At 34.6% G+C, this 7,963-nt stretch overlaps 2 protein-coding genes, 1 long non-coding RNA gene and 1 pseudogene across 9 annotated transcripts in view; 3 read left to right on the forward strand and 1 right to left on the reverse strand.

Moving 5' to 3' along the window:
• LOC126591067 (putative disease resistance protein RGA3) overlaps positions 1 to 7,963 on the forward strand; it is a 72,523-nt gene that overhangs the window by 43,473 nt on the left and 21,087 nt on the right. The window lies entirely within an intron of this gene.
• The window catches only part of LOC126591075 (uncharacterized), a 48,994-nt gene that overhangs the window by 27,585 nt on the left and 13,446 nt on the right, over positions 1 to 7,963 (reverse strand). The window lies entirely within an intron of this gene.
• The window catches only part of LOC126591073 (protein NOI4-like), a 42,882-nt gene that overhangs the window by 10,929 nt on the left and 23,990 nt on the right, over positions 1 to 7,963 (forward strand). The window lies entirely within an intron of this gene.
• LOC126591071 (uncharacterized) lies at positions 802 to 2,868 on the forward strand (annotated as a pseudogene).

The following is a 7,963-nucleotide window of genomic DNA, read 5'->3' on the forward strand; positions in this document are numbered from 1 at the left end:
GTTTGAGTGGGGAATATAATCTTTATACAAATTGCTTCCTGATGGTGTTTATGACTGGTTTCTGTATTTACTTTTAATGCTTAGTATATTAATGGCATCGCGTACTTCCTAAGTTTTCATGGTCATGTGTTTGTATGGTTCTTTATGTATGTGTGTGATCTTCATCCCGACTTTGAATGCATAAACTAGCTGGATGAATAGGTTTTGTTGTTATTGCCTTGCCCAAAACAAGGATTTCATTGAGGGCTAAGTAGATTTCTTTTAACTGGGTGTTTATGTCGTCGGGGAAGGTTAGAGTTCTTTATCCTTTTTGGTATTTCAGTCAATTGGTGTATTTTTCGACATCTGTGCTGAGTGCTTCGTGAAAATGGATTTATGTTGTCTAAATAGTTGTGTTTAAGTTGCCTTTCCTGAGCTTCTTCCGTCCTGTCTGATATCTTTTTCTATCCTTTTCATAGGACATTAGCTCCATGGTGTGCTGGTTGCTTTATGTTTGTATATTCTCGCGTTTTTCCATTACAGTGTTGAACTCAGTGAAATGCTATTATGAATTGGAGTGGTTCCCATTGTCCTTGAGTAATTCCTATCACAAAAATCAGGGAGGAAATCCCTCTCTTTTTTTACTCTAAGATTATCCAAATGATGCAGCACTGAACAAGAGTTAGGACTTCAACTCAGTGTCGCAAAAACTTACTATCAAGAAAAAGTTTGTGAGCAATTATATTCCGACTCAGATCCTTACCAAAGTTTTTCTGAAAGTTGAAACGATATAGCACTAGGCCCAAGGTTGAGACCAGGTTAGCACTGGCACTGGTAGGCCTTCGTCTGTAAGATTTTTTCTCATAACTGTTGTCTCGTTTCTTTCTCTAATGATTTGACATATACATGAGTCAGCCAATAGCAATACATTATTTGCGGTTTTCTTAGTTGCAAGGTATTGCTTTTCAAGTGAGGTCAGTGGTACAATATACTATATGTAACACTGCCTTATCGGTCAAACTCAGCATGCCATTTGATGTGAAAATCAATGCAACTGACTTATATAGAACTCTAGTAAGGAAATGTGGCAAAACACAGATCAAATGTTAGGGCCAAGATATTTGAAAAATAAAAGAACACAAGATGATTCGGCTGTTTTATCTGCATTATTCCATGTGAGTGGAATTGGCAGACGTTAACTCGGGTTCCGTCTCCTTTTAGACAGATGTAGCCTAATAGGAACATTTATTTATTTTATTGTGAATAATTGAAAGAACTAATGACCCTGGAAATATTTGCTCTTGTCAATTGATCATTGTGTGACCTTTTCGTTTTCCAATGGTAGACTAATAGAACGAATAACTGGAGGGTGGTTATTTCTGCTGCCAAAATCTAATATGCTTAAATTCCTCACTCTTTGCGGATGATTTGATTTGGTTTGATTTCCTGGTGCACAGAAAAAATGGATTTGCTGCATTCATCAACCACCGGCAGAGTTTTGACAATGTTGTTATCCTAAGTGCTCCGATTGAGGAGCACGGTGTTCTGTAACTGGCTCCACTATATTTCCTTGCTCAGTCTATATCTATGAAATTGGCAGCCGGGGAAGTGAAGTTTGAAGCAATGGTTAGCAGTTTGCCTAAGGAAATTGTATGTGATATCCTTTTGAGACTACCTCCTAAAGCTTTGATCAGATGCACCTCGGTGTCCAAGCCTTGGAACTCCATGATAAAAAATCCCAGCGTTGTTCACACCCACCTCCGCCATACCATTGATTTTAACCAGTTTGGCACCCACCACCTCCTTCTGCGAGACAATCCAGTGGAGCAGAATTACTATTTGCATTTGGATAACCATGCTTTTGATGAGTACTGCAAGCTAGAATATCCAAGTGTTTCCAAGCGCAATAGATTTCCTCGTGTGGTGGGAATGCGAGGATCCGAATACTTTTTATCAGGTTTATTCACTTGCTAGAGGCTTGTGGAGTAGTCCTCGTTCTTTTGATCCCATCTGGTGCAGCTTGAACGATGGCCGTTATCAAAATTTCATTTTAGCAATTGATGTGGACAGTGAGTTATTTCACAAGATAAGGGTGCCAAAGAGTTTTAGACAGGATAAACCATTAGATTATCACTTGTCTGTTTCAGGTGATCACTTGTCTGTTTCAGGTGATGGAAACTCCATTGCTATGTTCACGACGACGCGTGGTCGTAATTGTCCTGAGGATTTTCTTGACATATGGGTGATGAAAGAGTATGGCATCGAGGATTCATGGGCCAAACTGATAACTCTTAAGTCCACCGGATCCGGAAAGAAGGGTGCCCTACAAGCCCTTATGTTTTAGGAACAGTGGTGAAGTAGTGTTGGTATCGACTGATGATTAAGGCTGTATGCATGAATTAGTTTCTTTAGACCTTGTGAGCAAACTTAAAAATACCTGCAAGGTTCCAACTGTGTGACATGATATGAGCTTTAACCCCAGAACAAAGTTATATGTGTGTTAATTTGTTACTTGATTTAATTACGCATAGCTTGCTGAAGCCTAATCGCTAACGTCATTCATTCGCCCTTCGTGATGAGGCAGATTGCTTTCAAGTCCTTGACGATGCCGTTGTAATAAATGTGCTCAATCTGCTGCTCAGTCATCGTTTATCCTGACTTTATCACTTGTACTTCGAGCCTCGACTAGAAAAAAACGTCGCATGTACTCGGGATTTTCTCCGGGATGCCTTGTGATATTCTGACATTGCTGGATGCTGGCTAGAGATGAACATTTTTCCTTCTGTTTGTCTGTTAATTTACAGACCTAGAAGAAGTTGCTTATCACAACATGTTGCCAATCCTCATGGATATATACAGTTATATTAATTTCTTTGAAATTGCTTGTGACGTTTTTTTAGCTCTAATAAGATTTATCTCTCGTCACGAGACTTTTACAATAACTTTTGCTCCTATGGTCTACCAAAATAATAATATTACAGCAGAGACTAGTAGTCTATTATTAATTGTGTGTTCAACTGCAAGCAGCGAGAAAAATGTATACCTTTTTCGCGTAATTAAAATAATGGCAAACTAGTCTTTCGGTTTTGTACGAAGATAGGATAATTTATACTAAATTATTTTTTAGTCTTTTATTAAAGAATACATTTTAAAAAAAAGTTTAAGTGTTAGGGATTTTTTAAATACCAATTTCAATACAACTGTTAGTTTAAGTAACATAAAGTTTAGTTTAGGTACCAATGAAAAAATCAACTAAAATAATTCTATAAATACTATTATAATTCAAAATAATTATATGATTGCCGCGTTTTCCGACCAGCCAACTGTATTCGCAACCACCTCACCCTTACAATCAATCTTAATAACCAGGGTTCGACTAACCTCCTTGTACTGCATTGTATTCGCATACACGAGCCAAGGGAGGAGCATTAGTATTTGCATTATGATAAACAACCATGATTTTGATGAGGACTGTAGACTAGAATTTCCAATCATTCCCAAGGGAGAATGGTTCAATACGACCTATAGACTACAAGAACTCAAATTCCTTTTTTGTTATCTTCTGTAAACCATCCATTAGAGCTCTCGGCAGGCAGTGACCTTTTTGAGGAATGACTAGACGCATGTTGGGGCGTCATCATGACATCATAGGTGAACAATACGATTTCGCGTTTAAGTTTCTCTTCATATACATCGTGTTAACTTTGTTTTTCTACTTTCCTAGCATGTTCCGGTTCGTGCATTTTCAGTTTTTGTATAGTGGAAAGGTCAAGTTGGTAGTAGATTAAAATTACTTGTCAGTAATTCAGTTTACCAAGCTTAATTGGTCTCTCTTAACCTACAAAATTGTCATAATAAGCTAGTAATTTCACTTCATGAAAATCTTGCTCAATGTTGTTTGACTTGTTTCCCTTCTTAAACATCGATCGAGATGTTCGTTAATTAAATGCTAATAATACTTGCTCTTCATCTTCGAATGGATCATAAGTTAATATAGCTCTGTGATTAATTAAGTAGTATAACTCCAAAATGGTAAAAGCATTATCCATGATAATTTTGGTAAATCCGATGTCGGCAAGATCATGTTCTTCTCTTCTTGTTGTGTGGCTCACGTTGTTTCAGAGTCTTTTACTGTTTAAAATTAATTACTATTCCACCCGAAGTTTCACTTTGGATCCCCTTCTTATAGCGGAAACGAAAAAGTATAACCGTGTGTAGGATATTTCCGATAAGAAAGCAATAAAAAAGAAAACAATATGACCACACGAAAAATAAAGAGAGAGAGAGAGAGAAAAATCGAGGAATCTTTCTTTCTTTATGGGCAGACGAGGGTCTCATTTAGTACTGTTCTGAAAAAAGTTGGTATCAAAAAAAGTTAGGATCTGTTTTTGTGTCTGATAAACATTCAGCTTCAACTTTTTTTCACAGTTTTGGGTGAAAAAAAAAACCAAAAACAAAAAGCGGCAAAACGAAAAACCAGCTTTTTTTCACATTTGTTTTACATAAAAGTTTACCAAACACTACAATACTGCTTTTTTTTTCAAAAGCACTTTTACAAAAAAAAAATTACCAAACACTCTGTTGCTTTATTTCATAGCTGCTTATTCTTACAGCACAACAAAAACAGTTTTTTTTCAAAGTACAGCAATACCAAACCAGCCCGAAGACTTGTTAGTCTTTTAACACGTATCGTCATGGCAAATTGAAGTAGTTATCGTCGAAAGAGGAAGACTTGTTAAAGTCTTTCAAGTCAACACCTAATTATCATAGCAAATTGATCTGTAAAGTAGTCTACAAAAACTCAAATTCCATTTAAACTACCTGTTTTATTAAAGGAATGTGTTATCCATACATCTATTTTTACTTATCACACACTCTTTTTTACTTCTCATACCCCCTTTGTTAACTTTTGTCATTTGATCTACTTCAATTCATCCGATCCGACAACCGAAAATTAAAATGATATGTGAGAAGTAAAAAGAGGTGTGTAGATATCACATCCTTTTACTAAATCCTAAATTGTATAACTTCTTCAAATATATCAAGGGCGAATATGGTATCTTCTGTAAACCATCCGGTAGAGCTCTCAGCAGGCAATGACCATATATTAGGGAATGACTAGACACATGTTGGGACGTTATCGTGACATCATGGGTTAACAATACAATTTGTGTTTAAATTTCTCTTCACATACCTCGCGTTAACTTAGTTTTTCTACTTTCCTAACATGTTCGGGTTAGTGCATTTTCAGCTTTTGGGTAGTGGAAAAGTCAAGTTGCTGGTAGACTAATTAGTGAACAAGTAGATTCACACGGCAATACATAAGTCAAAAATTACTTGTCACTAATTCAGTTCCACCGAGTTTAGTTTGTCTCTCTTAATCTTCAAACTTAACATAATAAACTAGTAATTTCACTTCATGAAAATCTTGCTCAAAGTTGTTTGACTTGTTTCCTTTCTTTAACAGCTAGACGTTCGTTAATTATATGCTAATAAAACTTGCTCTTCATCTTCAATTGATTTAATATAGCCCTGTGACTAATTAAGTAGTATAACTACAAGATGGAAAACAATAATCCATGGTAACCTTTTGCAGGATCATTTTCTTCTTCTTTGTGTTGTGTGGCTTAGGCTGTTTGAGTCTTTTACTACTTTAAATTAATTTAAGGAAAACCAATGAAAATGACTTGAAAACTTTGAGTTTTAACGAAAATGACAAAAATGTGTTGTAAATGAATAGTATCAAGATTGAATTTTTAGAGTAAAAATATGATTTTTTGTTAAAATAAACAGTACCGGGAGCTTTTCTCCGTTAAACTTCCCTTAAATTTATTGTCTCAACATTATCTACAATGGCCTAAAAATTTGAACCAATCACCCTTTCAAAATAATATAATCGGTATTGCAAGAAATGCAACTCAGTTGTTTACCAGCAATCACCCTTTCACCCTGAATTGCGTGTTTGGTTCCTCATCTCCCAAAATCGTTCGTATAAATGAAAAGAAAAAGTATAACCGTGTAGGACATAGGAGATAAGAAAGCAATTAAAAAGATAAAACAACATGACCCCACGAAAAACTAAAGAGAAAGTAAACGAGGACTCTGTCTTTTTGGGCAGAAAGAGGAAGACTTGTTATAGTCTTTCAACACCTAATCATCATTGCAATTTGAAGAGCCTCAACTAGAAGAAAAAGACGTCGCATGTACTCGGAATTTTCTCCGGGATGCCTTGTGATATTCTGATATTGCTGCTAGAAATAAACATTTTTCCTTAAGTTTGTCTGCTAATTTACCGTCCTAGAAAAAGTTGCTTATCACAACATGTTGCCAATGTTCATGGATATATACAGTTAATGAGTTTCTATGAAAATGTTGTCGATATTTTCGTGCCAAATGTTGAGTGCATCATCTATTTGTTCTAGCCTTAATTTCTAGTTGCCCTCCAACTATCAACGTTGCTTTGCTTAATTGCAAACCTTTCATCTCTTATTGTGCTTTCTTCTCAATATTCTCACACCTCTATAGGGCGAGAAGCAAATTACATATCTCGGTTTCATAGCTCTAATAAGATTTATATCTCTCTCATTACAAAACTTTTACAATAAGTTTTCCTCCCATGGTCTATCAAAATAATAATATTTCAACAGAGACTATCTATTATCATAAATTTTTGTGCATTTGAAAGCAGTGAGAACAATACATTTTATTTTATTTTTTCTCAAAGAATTCTTTTGGTCATTTTCCTCTGCAACCCTTGAGTTTCAACCCACTTTATTTATAAGAGTGAGGAGAACAAATTTTTAAACCAAATTTTGTAAATAAAATGATATGTTACCAATAAAAAATAAGTACGTCAATTAATACTTGAATAATTTGATCTCCCTAGCATTATTCTTAAAATAATGGTAAACTAATTTTTTTTTACGAATGATAGAATAATCTATATTAAACTATTGTTTTTTTTTTTACTTTTTGTGAACGATAAGACAATAAACTATTCTTTCGCCATTTATTAAAGAGTACTAAAAAACCGAAGTTTTTGAGGTCTTTTAAATACCAATTCCAATAAAACTTTCAGGGTAAGTAACATGATTTTTAGTTTACAAATATTAAGAAAAACTAATGAAAATAATTTGAAAATTTTGAGTTTTAACGAAAAATACAAAAATATGTTGTAAATGAATAGTACCGGAATTGACTTTTTAAAATAAAAATGTGGTTTTTCGTTAAAATGAGCAGTACCAAAAATGTTTCATTAAAGCTCTTTAAATACTAATGAAAAAGTTAACCAAAATAAATCTACAGATATTACTATATAGAATTCAAAATAATTATTCGATTGCCATTTTTTTTACCGGTCAACTGTATTCCCAACGACCTTACCCGCACAATCAATCTTAATAACCAGGTCTCCACTAACCTCCTTGTACTCGATTGTGTTCGCATGCATGAGCCAAGGTAGGTGCATTACTATTTGCATTCTGATAAACAACCATGATTTTTTATGAATATTGCAGACTAGGATTTCCAATCATTCCCAAGGGACAACGGTTCAATCATAACATCATGGGCTAAGAATACAATTTCACGTTTAAGTTTCTCTCCACATACATCACGTTAACTTAATATTTTTTACTTTCCTAGTATGTTCCCTTCCGTGCATTTTCAGTTTTTGAATAGTGACTTATTAGTGAAAAAGCAGATTCACATAACGAAGACATAAGTATAAAATTACTTGTCACTAATTCAGTCATCACAGTGAAGTCATCTATCTTAATCTTCAAAATTAACACAATAAGCTAGAAATTTCAGTTCATGAAAACCTTGCTCAATGTTGTTTGACTTGTTTCCTTTCTTAAACGTTTAGATGCTCATTAATTATATGCTAATAAAACTTGCTCTTCATCTTCAATTGGATCATAATCCAATATAGCTCTGTTACCAATTAACTAGCATAACTACAAGTCTCCAAGACAACTTTGGT

This window comes from Malus sylvestris, chromosome 11 (assembly GCF_916048215.2).
Source record: "Malus sylvestris chromosome 11, drMalSylv7.2, whole genome shotgun sequence".
Taxonomy (NCBI): domain Eukaryota; kingdom Viridiplantae; phylum Streptophyta; class Magnoliopsida; order Rosales; family Rosaceae; genus Malus; species Malus sylvestris.